The sequence below is a fragment of the Vanessa tameamea genome, chromosome 16, assembly GCF_037043105.1.
Source record: "Vanessa tameamea isolate UH-Manoa-2023 chromosome 16, ilVanTame1 primary haplotype, whole genome shotgun sequence".
NCBI classification, from domain to species: domain Eukaryota; kingdom Metazoa; phylum Arthropoda; class Insecta; order Lepidoptera; family Nymphalidae; genus Vanessa; species Vanessa tameamea.
Genome location: NC_087324.1, coordinates 1,802,056 through 1,814,928, shown reverse-complemented (window position 1 = coordinate 1,814,928; position 12,873 = coordinate 1,802,056). Strand labels below are relative to the sequence as shown.

The following is a 12,873-nucleotide window of genomic DNA, read 5'->3' as shown; positions in this document are numbered from 1 at the left end:
TTCAATTCATTGGCACCAGCTGATCAAATTTGCCAAATGTCTACACTGTATTGCCATTACAGACATGCGAATTAAGCGTTTAACTTTTAAACAATAAGATGCATTATTGCATGATTATACTGATCAGACTCCTCAGCCGGTTTAGAGCAAAGGTCGGGTTGTCCTGATGACATTGAATTAATTGGAAAATGACTTTATGACCGACCTCCAAACGATCTATTCAACATTTATAAGACGTGCGAATCCACTGTGAGAAAATTTTACATCGCATGTGTGGTGGGAGCTTAATGAAACACAGTTTTCTCGATTAAGCAAATGTTTATTGAAATACGATTTAAATCATACAAAGTAAAAACAATTACAATTCACATCATTATGATATTATTTCGAAATTAACAGATTGCATAATCAGAATTTTTCGTTTTAAAAAATTTGAATGCAACCCCGGGTATTGCCATGCACTAACTTAAACTCGAATTTAAGCATTGATCGCATATAACCTAAAATCAAGTTATACGAAGCGGCGGACGACAATATACGATTAGCATGGTAAAGCAAGTCGTTTTCGAAAAGTAAATTGTTGAAGTAAACATTTCATAATCATATTATTACAATAATTTAATAATAACATTAAAAAAAAAACATGTCAGCGTAACGATATGTCTACTCAACGGAAATAAAACAGAACGATTATTAATTAAAAATTTTAACGTCATGCAGACTCGCGAGTTGATATGTAAAAAAAAAAGTCATGCGTTAGAATTTTTAGTATTTGTTAGTCAATATTCAAAACAATTTATACAATACAAGAACTTATGACGTATAAGCGGGCCGCGACGGAAAAAGGAAAAATGACAAGAAATATATATAAATCAAAAATATAAGTCAACGAACTTAGAGAACAGTGAAGCATTCTTCCTATTTCCTCCGAGGCCTTTATCTACTATAACAAAAACAGAATATAGTAGTCAAGATCTCTACTCTACAAATCAATCCTTATCCCCGGGAACGAATAATGAAATTGCAGTCAAACACTATCACGTAGTATCGACGAGATAAAATTTACAAAGAGGTGCTTGGGATCAGCGTTGACTGCAAGTCTCCTACTGTTCCAGATGTAACAGATAAAATGAAATATAAAACAAAAACAAAAAACAATTTCATTGTAACACAAAGAACAGACTGATACTTATTGAACGTGGTGGAAGTGACAGAACGGAGAGCCTTGAATTATCTGCATCGGAAGCGGCGTGTTGTATCTGAAACAAGGAAAAAAAAACATAAATAAGTACAATATTCGTTTAATCTATCAACCAAAAACACAGTACAAATCATAAAAACATATAATCTCATTATAAATTACAATAGAAAATTAAATGAATTCAACGGAAAATACATAATACTATTATATAACCACGGAGGGACCCGAGGTTTTATATTATATATGGAATAAATATACACGTAAAATTTAAGTTGTTACAGTTATGTTTCGATAGATTCAACGTTTTAAAGATTATCCCAAACAAATATAATAACTTAAAAAAACTGTAATAGTTTGAACACAGAGTAAGCCACTTCAATATAACTATTTGTACAGATCCATCGGCTACTGTATTAAGTAAATCAACGGACTTTTAAAGATTAACTGATGATGATGATGATGATAGATGATAGATGATTTTGCAATTGGAGTCAATCTAAGAGCTATTGTCAACTTTGCAAATAATGCACCGAAACCTTAGGTTTCGTCCCTTAAATATAATCATACCATAACGCCGTGTCAAATTTGACAACAAAGTTAAAGAAAGGGGGACGACAGAAATTAATACATCGAGTATGATATTGCAGTTTCGAGGTCTGCAGCTCGACGAGTGCGGAAATTATTAAATAATGAACCATATATTGTAAGTTCAAGAGTAATACCCTTAATAGCCCCGAGTGTTCTTTGATACGATTCTTGAACTATTAATTATAATTTGACAGCAAATATATGAATCTAAGGAGATTCCTTAGGGAAGTAAGAAGGTATTTTGTTTTAGAAGTTTTAAAATATTGTATGAGAGATAGTTATATATATGTAAAAAAAGTAGAAATTCGAACTATTTGTCTTATACTCTGAAGTTACATACAAAAACCGTGACCGTAACAAAAAAAACGGATAAATAAACTAATATATCAAATCGAATTCAACAAAAAAATCAAATAAACAATAGTCAATAAAACGATTTTTAATCGAAAGTCTGCTCGAAATGAATCCGATTTGACAGCCGAGCAACTAAAGACGTCTCTATTAAATTATATGTTCGTCGCTTCATTCGAAGATACTATTAACTAAGTAGTCCTTTTAACTCACAGGAATTATCCGCACGTTTAGAGAATCGATTCATAATCGACCTCTTTTTATTTTTTATAGCTTATATTTTCATGTCGTACTGTCACTTGTCACTTCATTCTTTTTCCGAGCGAGGCAACGTTCGCACGGACCTAGGAAACTTATTAAAAATTTGTTATCTCCATCATGACAAAACGAAGAAATGATGAAAAGATTAGTCGTTACCGACGCAAGGTCCGAAAACTTGAAGAAAAACAACGCAAACGCAATCGGATTGTGTACTCAACATCAAATTCCGATCAATCCGGTTAGTATTTTTTAAGCCATTATCCATTGATATCAGTTATTAAAATACTAGATGATCACGCCTAGAGGATGACCGTGTGTCAACACAAAGGCAATTTTGAATCCGTAGAGGTTAACCGTGGGTTGTTAACCCATGTTGGGTATTTAGTGATTGTCAAAAAATCGTACAAAGTCGAGTATGCATTCTCAATACTATTGGGTTAAGTATATAATGCTGGGAGGTGGATCATGTATCCTCACGAAGGCAATTTCTTTGTATATACTTTATACAACCCATGTGATGCTGGGAGGTGGATCGTGTATCCTCACGAAGGCAATTTATTGTTATATAAATAACACCTATCTACCATATAATGCCAGAGGTGGATCATGTATCCTCACGAAGGCAATTTCTTTGTATATACTTTATACAACCCATATGATGCTGGGAGGTGGCTCGTGTATCCTCACGAAGACAATTTATTATTACAAAACTAATACTTACATGCCATATAATGCCAGAGTTTGATCGGGTATCCTCATGATGGGAATTTTTATGCTCACACTGTGGTGTAGAATTCGAATTATTTTTATAAATCGATTAATGTTCTCCGGCTTCCCTCAATAATATTTCTCTTTGTCTGATTTTTTCAAACAACGATTATGGCGAGCTTACACGAGAATCACAACACAACATTGATAGGGAGAATTACTTAGAGGAAAATGTCGCGGGTAGTGAAGAGTTAACTTCGTTACCATTTCTTTGCGCCCCGGGCGAATTTGCTGAAGAACCTCCATAATTCGGGCCAAGCATACATGAAAAGCTTTCGAAACTTCGGTTGCCTATTTTAAAAAAGAGCCTTAATAGAGATACCAAAGGAAAACTTATAAAAGAATACACGATACTCGATAACTGTTCGCTACTGCAGGCACCAACATTAAATCCAGAAATTTTGGCTGCCATAGCTGAACCTACCCGTAACCGGGATAAAAAGATAGAAAGGGTTCAGCAACAATTAGGCATAAGTATAGCTGCACTTAACAAAGGTTTAGAATTACTATTAGATGAAGGCAAAGCTAGGCTTCAAGCCATAAAATTTCTAAGCGATAGCTGTCGCATATTATGTGATTTACATCACACTGAGACCGAGGCAAGAAAAAAGCTTATTACACCAAGCTTAGACAAGGCCTTTTTAAATATAATGCCAGATATGGATCGCGATGACATGCTATTTGGAAATAAACTTTACGAAAAAATTAAATTATCAAAAGCGATTGAAAAGCAGGGATTCCTAATAAAGAAGCCTCCTACAAACTTGAAATCTTTGTCTACGTCCTCACCTGTCAATTATCAAGCATCGACAAGTCGCTCACGTCCCCAGGGAAACTGGAAAGCCCCCCTCGTTTTTCATCGAACAGGGGGGGCCGAGGTGTTTTATCGAGTCGGAAATACCAATCAACGGGCCCTGCACAACACAAGCCGCCTACGCAGGGCAAGCAGCCACATGCGATGGCTCAACAATAAAGGTATATGCAGGAACATTTCCACCGTTTGCTCTTATTCTTAAATGCTTGAGAAAAGTTATTACTAACAAAGCTATGGGTATTCTGGTGTTTCCGTATTCGCCTGGACAAACTTTGTTTTCCCCTTCTAAAAAGAATGATTATATCAGATATTATGATTTTCGAACCTAGTAAAGATCTTTTATGTTCAAATTTCAGTTCGTGGCACCGACTCCACCGCAGCCTTTCTCTGGGGTCCGCGACGCTCTCAGGGAAGCATTTAATAGATAAGGAACCCCCAAAATAGCATTAGATTTAATGGTAGCCTCAATTTCAGACATGAAACAATAGTCAGCCACTAATAAATTGTGGTAGTCATTTTGTTCAAAAAATTCGGTTAGTATTTTTGCAGCATCATTGTCAGCAGTAATTACATTTTTATTTAAAATTTTTAACGAGGGTGCATCATATGGTACCATTAATAATCATCGATCTGCACTATCATTACTTCTCGGAAATCGGTCGGATCCGACGAGCGTTTATTAAAAGCGATTTATAGACAAAAGCCATCTCGACCTAAATACACCACAACATGGGATCCAAAGCTGGTACTCGACACTGTCTCCACTTGGTACCCTAATAATGACCTAGATCTAGACAAATTAACAAAAAAAAATTGACGATCTTATTAGCCGTATGTACTTCTCACCGAGTCCGAACTTTATCACTTATCAAAGTGGCCAATATCAATAAGACTCCCTCTGGTATAAAGATCACAATATCTGACATAATAAAGACATCAGCAACTTCAAGTAACATCAGAGATGAGATAAAACACGGATAGACTGTTATTGAGCTGTAAGAAACCTCACAAAACAGTATCTTCTCAAACAATAAGTAGGTGGATCAAGCAGACTCTAGCGGAGAGTGGCATTGACGTATCTGTGTTCAGTGCACACAGTACTCGTCACGCCTCCACCGCGGCAGCAGCATCAGCAGGAGTCTGCATTGGCACTATTAGAAAGACAGCGGGCTGGACTAGATCATCTTTGTCGTTTGCTCGGTTTTATAACCGACCCATAATAAACGATGGAACATTCGCACGTTCCGTTTGTGGAATTGATAATGATTATTAATTATATAAATGTAATACATATGAATAATCCATGAATGTGTGAAGAATAATTTTTTTATTTGTTATATGAATATTTTATTGAGACGGCTACATAAAACATTATTCATAATAACCATCTCTGAACAACTACTTAGTTAATTGTATCTTCGAATGAAGCGACGAACATATAATATGTGATCAAATGAACTTCTTGAAGTGAAGTTCGATCATTATTATATGAGTCGCTTTATTCGAAGATTCAATGTTCCCACCCACCCGCGGCCAGACTAAAAACCTTTTATGGTAAATCTCTAAACACGAATGAAGTGACAAGTGACAGTACGTCATGAAAAAATAAGCTATAAAAAATAAAAATAAAAAGAGGTCGATTATGAATCGATTCTCTAAACGTGCGGACAATGCCTTTGAGTTAAAAGGACTACTTAGTTAATTGTATCTTCGAATGAAGCGACTCGCATAATAATGATCGAACTTCACTTCAAGAAGTTCATTTGATCACATGTAATAGGCGTTAAATTATAAAAAGAAATCCAAGAACAAACAAAGTAAGATATAGTTGGCATAGCAACAACGTCGAACCGGTTCTCAAAATAAACATAGCAGACGTTATCAATCAGTTTCGTCACGGCCTCGATTTGGCCCACGCCCCGAGATATCTACGATTCACCCCAATTTTTAATCCCACCGGTATTAAATGACCTACAGTTTTACAGTAGTCAACGTGTGAAGCGTTGGACTCTACGACTATCGCTATAGAGGTTATAATCGGTAAGCATTTTCGTTTGGTTCTTGGTGGTCTATATCCAATTAGCTTAAGTGCCAAACTTCCACGGTCTATCATGACGACGTTTTTATCATAAAGCATGCTTGTAGTTATATTATTGCGTAGGGACTATTGCCAAGAATGTCCCTTTTTCTGGCGTTTCCGATGATTATAAAACTCGCTGGCCTCAATATTCGGCGTTAATAGGACTATTAAACTGTAACGCTGTCTACAGACGCGGAAAGAAACAGTATGTTGCTTATGCTTTGTGCTCAACGTATTGATACATATATTTTTCTAAAATATTTAGATATTTCGATATTTACGACATTATCTTAATGTATTCACTGTCGGCCGCGGCTTCGCTCGCGTTTTATGCGTTGGTCGTCAGGGTTTAGGTATAAAAAGCCTGTCATTTGAGGCTTGCTTTATACCAAAATTCGTCAAGTTGATGAATGATTCAGTGGTTTTGTCGTGAAAGACTAATAGAAAGATAAGTAGACAGAAAGAGTTACTATTGCATTTTGCAATAAACGTATGGATTATTGTATGGAGCAAATAATAGACGTATCTGCTTTAAAATATTAGTATATATCCGTACGAGTTCTTAATGAGTTTTGTATATGAAAGATAGTTATGCCACCTGAATCTTTAAATGTTTATGTAGCAATATTTTTCGTCGAACTTAATATTGTCTGGGAGAACTTTCTCGTACAGCTCTTTAAGGATTACATACTTTTATAATAATGTTATTATATTTTTTGTTTTACAAATTTTATTATATATAATTATTATTACTCTTTGCTTAAATCTCGTTTCAATAAGAAATATATTTTAAATATATCGAAATTATTTTTATTGATGCTGTGATATTGATTTTTAGTTTTGCTAATTAGCACTTACTCTCTATTCGGGTTAAGAGATAAGACTATTAAAATAGAATATGCTATTAAAAGTAAAACGTAATCATTAAAAATATATCTAACATTCCGAGAAATGTCTTAACGTATCTTGAAACATCATCTCTCGCCTGATACATTTCGTATATCAATACAGTATTGCCAAATATGAATTAATTTAATATTTCAAATGTGAGCTTTGAATGCGTCTGGTTGTGGTGCAATTAATTATGTAAATATTTGTACCAGACGTTTGACATTCATAACGGATGTGTGCATGTCTCAAATCAGTATCAATGCACTCTCAAATTTATAACATGTCACGTGATAAATTTAAAAGCATTGCTTGCTTGAAACTTTCATTTTTACGATTCAAATTATCTAAATTTTCCGTTGCCTGCAGCTCTGCCGTATAAAATAATTTCAACATAATGTATATGCAACATAATCTAAAGCAGTTCCTTACATTATGTTACATGTAACAATACAGTAATACACAGTTACAATTAAACTTAGTTAACATCTCAATAGAATCAAATGTGGAACTCTCCGACACCATATACCAGAATACCTAGTAAGAACCAGCGGCGCTCTCTCCGTCTACAGAACGCCGGGGAATCGCTTGGTCCGAACCTAACTTAAAGAGTGGGGTTCTTTCCGACTGCCCGACCTCAGTAGCCTTGGATACAGCGTTAATCCATTAGACCTAAATGGCCAGAGTCATACCCGACCCAGTGGCTGTCTAATTAGTTAATGTTTCTAATCTAACTTAATCGTAACCCGAAATTAAACTCCATTTAGGTCACGTCTTCATATGTCAGACGCAATACCCAAAATGCGAGACGATTATAAAAAAAATATATAAATATTAATTTCAGAAACACAATATAATAGAATAACCACTTTACAAATTAAACAAAATGTTTCATGATAATAGAACATCTGTTAATCGAATTATTGACGTCATTACGAAATCAACTTTAATTGATGTATAGAAATCGCGACCGTGTGACACAGTTACACTTAAGCTGAACAAATTCCATGAGTTTGTTCTTAAAACTTCATTGTGTGACGCAATTGTTTTATTATATGTACTTAGGGAGTATCTGCTTAATGAAAAATTTAAATATATTTACAGCCTTGATGGTGTTGTTAGGTTATAAGACAATTCCCGAGGTCCCTGATTAAATTCCTGGATCAAGGTCAGTAATATTAATTAGATTTTTAATTGAAGAAATTCAATTGCAACCAAAGATATATATACTGTCGGTGAATTTTATATACATTTTCCATTCAACTAGGAAAATATATAGTTGATAGTCCAGGTACTTATAGAAAAAGAAATAAGATTATTTTGTCTAAGTATTCAATAAGTTAAACAAAATAGAAATATAGCTTGTTCGTGTGACTTTTTCATTAATAATTAACAGACAAGACAAGTTGATTTTTAAAAACTTTATAATGTAAAAATTTTCTTCTCTAAATAAAATAATACCACGAGAGAGTATGAGCGAACTGGATTGAACCTGGAACCTTCACATCACGAGGCAGAACCAGGTTTACAGGCTGTTACTCTAACTATTATACACTACGTTTTATACAAAATAATATTTATAATATTAAAAAAATATATTAATAAAATGGCTGACGGAATAGTAACTTATGTTGAAGGGCGATGTACAAATTTTACGGAACTAATATACTTTTTTAACAGCCTTTCTGTAATTTTATAATGTGTCTGATATGTACTTTTATTATATTAAAAACATGAATAATTAACTAAATTACAACTTTTATGTCTATTTTTTATCAAACGTCCGCTAGGGTTGCCTATTATTTTATAAGGAAAATAACGTAATTTTTTTTTAATAAAGAAGAAAACTATTTTTTAAAAAATAAATTATTTAATAATTAATTAGCGCCACAGATGATACAACTGCAATTGCTCATATTCTGTTTTGTAATTTACTGTAATATAAAGTAAGAGAAAAGTTATTTAATTGTAATCTGTCACGCTCTATCTAAGAAATCTCTTAAAAGCTTTCCTTTGTAAAATTACTTTGTCTCATTTTAAATATTCTTAGAAGATATTCAGCGCACAAATAATAAACCATTTTTTTTTAAACAGGATATGTAATTGTTTTGTCGACAGCCTTATCATTACTAAGATCTACTATAAAATTTTAAAACAAATATTATTTTTATTTATAAAACTATTACAGTTATTTATATTAAAAAACATATAAACATATTAAATTGAAAAGTGTTTTATTACTTTTAATATGTCAATTTATATAATTTCTTAGCATTTCCTCAAACGTTACCCACCCGGTGGGTAGCGTGATGGTGAATGAACGAAAGAATGAATGGTTAAATTAACACACAGCTTACACTTAAAGTCATTTGAAACATACCTACTTTCCTACTATCGAAATGAACCCGTTTTTAATTCAATCTCCTTACTAAATCAATTCAAAATAATATATATCTATATTGTGACACTGGAAACACACGAGGTAGTACATGTTTTTTTTTTAATTTCAGCGATTGCAATAGCAATAACAAATTAACAGTAGTTAGTCGAGTTTTGAGTTTATTGAACCACTCTCCGGCTCTGAAAACCTTGGGAAACGTGAACGTGACGGACGGATGACATCGTGTATGGGTGTTGGTTTCCATGAAATGATATGCACAAAGCGTGATAGTATTCGTCTGTACATAACGATACTTTGTACGTTACGAATAAACGTTTCGAGATACTTTTAAACGACTGTCTGTACGTTCGTTGATTTGATTGATTTTAAATTTGATTCGAATCGACAGTAGATTGGTTATACAGATTATAATTCCGAAAAAGGTTGAAATCGATTTTATAAACGGCATTTTCGTTCAGCTTTCGCGGAAAAAATAAAAATAATACATTATCAAATGTTGCTTTAATGAGGTTGTACATCATTTACGAATACAAATTTTATTGACTTTACGAGGAAACAAAATTAATAAGTTATTTGATTTTCTGTTTTCTGCATCTAAAGTTCAAACGCTTTAATGGTCTAGCGGCTCGGTTATAAGGATACCGATTCTGAGTCATGGGTCAAAATCCTGGATCCGATGACGTTGTATTGAAATTTGAAAAACAAGTAAAGTTGGCAACCGTGAACCGTTTCTTACGCTTCACATTATATATAAGATATAAATTGCAACTGCAAGAAGTGAATTATGTAAACATTTTTTTTAAGCTAGAAAATTTTTGCAGACACGTGTGTGACACGACACAGAACATCAATCTGGGTATAAATTCGATTACTGTATTTTTTGTAAATATCTACGTTTTTTTATCTAGAGAGCGTTAACATTACTAAATGAAGGTCTCTTCTAAATTTAAATTCCCTATGCCTTACAATTTACAGCCAGTCGGTTCGGACAACGGCTTTAATATGCCTCGCATTTAGATACGGACTGGGAATCGTCACTATAATCGGTTGTGACAGGCCCCTTTATCTTAACGATTATCGAACGATAATTATTAGTATAATAAACTGTGACATATACTTTATATAAAGTAATATATCATATTATATAAAACATCGATAAAAAAAATTCATAAGCTATTAGGAGATTATAAAGTGAATTATGAATCAGGTATGCCTGTGAGTTGTTGCCAACGCGGAGTTGACATAATATACTTATATTTATATGTTTGTTATGTCATATATTTGTGTACAGTTATATGAGTCATCTGATGGTAGATGGTCACCACTGCCCATAGAGTTTAGTAACCATTCCTTTCATCGCCAATGCGCCACCGACCTTGTAAACTAAGATGTTATGTCCCTCGTGCATTTAGCTACACTGGCTCACTCTTAAAATAAATATAGGGTGTTTATTTTAATATTGTTACGTTAAATATATATAACTGGCTGTGGCCGCGACTTCATTCGCGTTTGAATTTAACAAAAAAAGTTATTGTTGGAGCCCAAGTTACTTCTTATTACAAGATCTATCTGCCAGTGAAAGTCCCGGCAAAATCGGTCCAGTCGTTCCAGAGATGCCGTGCCAGAACAGACAGAGAAAAATTGAAAAAAAATATTTTGGTATACGTACCGTGTATACATACATATGCATTTAGTAAAAAGCGGTTATTTTAATATTACAGTTTACAATTACAGACACTCCAATTTTATAATATGTATAGATAAATATCACTCAGTTTCTCGATGAAACATTAAAACTTATCGCAAAGATGCAGCTAAACTTGTACGACCAAGCCTCTACGAAGAAGTCTTATGTTCGTATAGCTTGAGCTGCAGCTTGGAGGTGTCTCAGATTTTGAAAATGCAACTTATTCCAAACGATATCGAATTCTGAAGTAAAATATTGAACAATATTATCGTATTCATATTTTTTATTATTATAAGATTCGACAATCTTAATACAATTGAATGATTAATACAATGTTTATGATGGGACGAAGATTAATTTAACATCCGTACACCTGCTAACATCAACGTCCTCTATCCGAAGGTTGTCTGGAAGAGATTGTTGGTAGAAAATGTTGTTTATGTACAATGAATAGACTTGTATTGTATTGTATCGTTAGATGTTCATCTATTTTACCGTTCAATAAAAATCCTTTGAATCGCTAGCACATCTAGGACACTGTTTAGTGTGACATCCTTAGTGCAATTTCATATATCACCATCATACATTTAAGTGTTTGTCTTTACGTAATAACACTAATGTAAAGTAAGCCAAGCCTGGAAACGACCCTCTGCTGGGCTTAGAAATTGAAACTAGACTCAGCCAGGTTTCCTAAAGATATTTTCCTTCATGGCCGACCACGAGATGAATTATAAATTCAAATTAAGCACGTGAAAATTCAGCGGTGCATGCCTGGATTTGAGTCCGTAATCATCGACTAAAATGCACCTCGGATATCAAAATTTTACATTTATATAAATGTAATACGAATCGTTATATATTATAAAATATCACCCACCATTGCTGAAAGTGGTTCTATGCAGCGACATAACTGCATTCGTGTATCTGTAAAGGAAATATAAATTATAAATAACAAATATCGATACATCGTTAAAGACACGTTTACAGTGAGATATATAGCGCGTATCCACAGATTTAGAGTAGGCTAGTTACCGCGAGCGCGCTTGATGTTTGTGACATGAAAATTTTGACACGATACTACTTTAGTTTTAATTCGTGAAACTGTATTGTAAATTGAAAAAAATCTTCTAGGGTAGTAACTCGAATGAAAGTATAACCTTTCATCGATAATTTATTTTGTTACTCAAATAGCTGTAATTAATTTTAAAATACTTCATTCATGCTCCATTCAAATTCAAGTAAACTCAAGTACGGCTGGGATGACGTAATCGTAGGTATAATAAAGATGACAGGCTTCGATATCCTATATAAGAGTCATATATTAGGAACGCAACTAGAAGTGTGATGAGCATGAACGTAGAGGGATGGAGGTGGGAGGGGAAGACGAAATAAGATGGATGTGTGAGGAGGGATTTGAGAGAGATGGATGTAAACGATCACATAACGAATAACAGAGGAGAATGGGAGGAAAAGGCATGCTGCGCCAAGCCCAAATTGTTTGGGACACCAGGCAGGAAAAATAAGATCTTACATATGAGTTAATTAGACAAACTGCAAGCATGTTCGCGACAATACAACACTTACAATATAAACAAAGTTTGATGCGTCATCTGCTAAAACATTAAGAGTGATTTTAACGCAGGCTATTAATCAACTCAATTATTATATATACAATTTATGAACAATGCAACCTGTAATATTATATCTATTAAAACTACCGAACAATGTACATTTTAAAAACCAAAACTTTCCAGCAGAGTACATTTTAACTTAATACGAATCTAATATCGACAATTAAAAATGCCAACGAATCATTAATACATTCGAGATTTGA

General features: G+C 33.7%; 1 protein-coding gene across 2 annotated transcripts in view; it reads right to left on the bottom strand.

The window, feature by feature from the left end:
• Window positions 1–298: 298 nt before the first annotated feature.
• LOC113395767 (mitochondrial cardiolipin hydrolase-like) overlaps window positions 299–12,873 on the bottom strand; it is a 125,180-nt gene continuing 112,605 nt past the window's right edge. For both annotated transcript variants that reach the window (XR_010309380.1, XM_026633444.2), the window contains 2 exons: window positions 11,917–11,963; window positions 299–1,259 (listed from right to left, as the gene is read on the bottom strand). The gene's annotated coding sequence lies outside the window, so the exon portion shown is untranslated. The remainder of the gene's footprint in view (window positions 1,260–11,916; window positions 11,964–12,873) is intronic.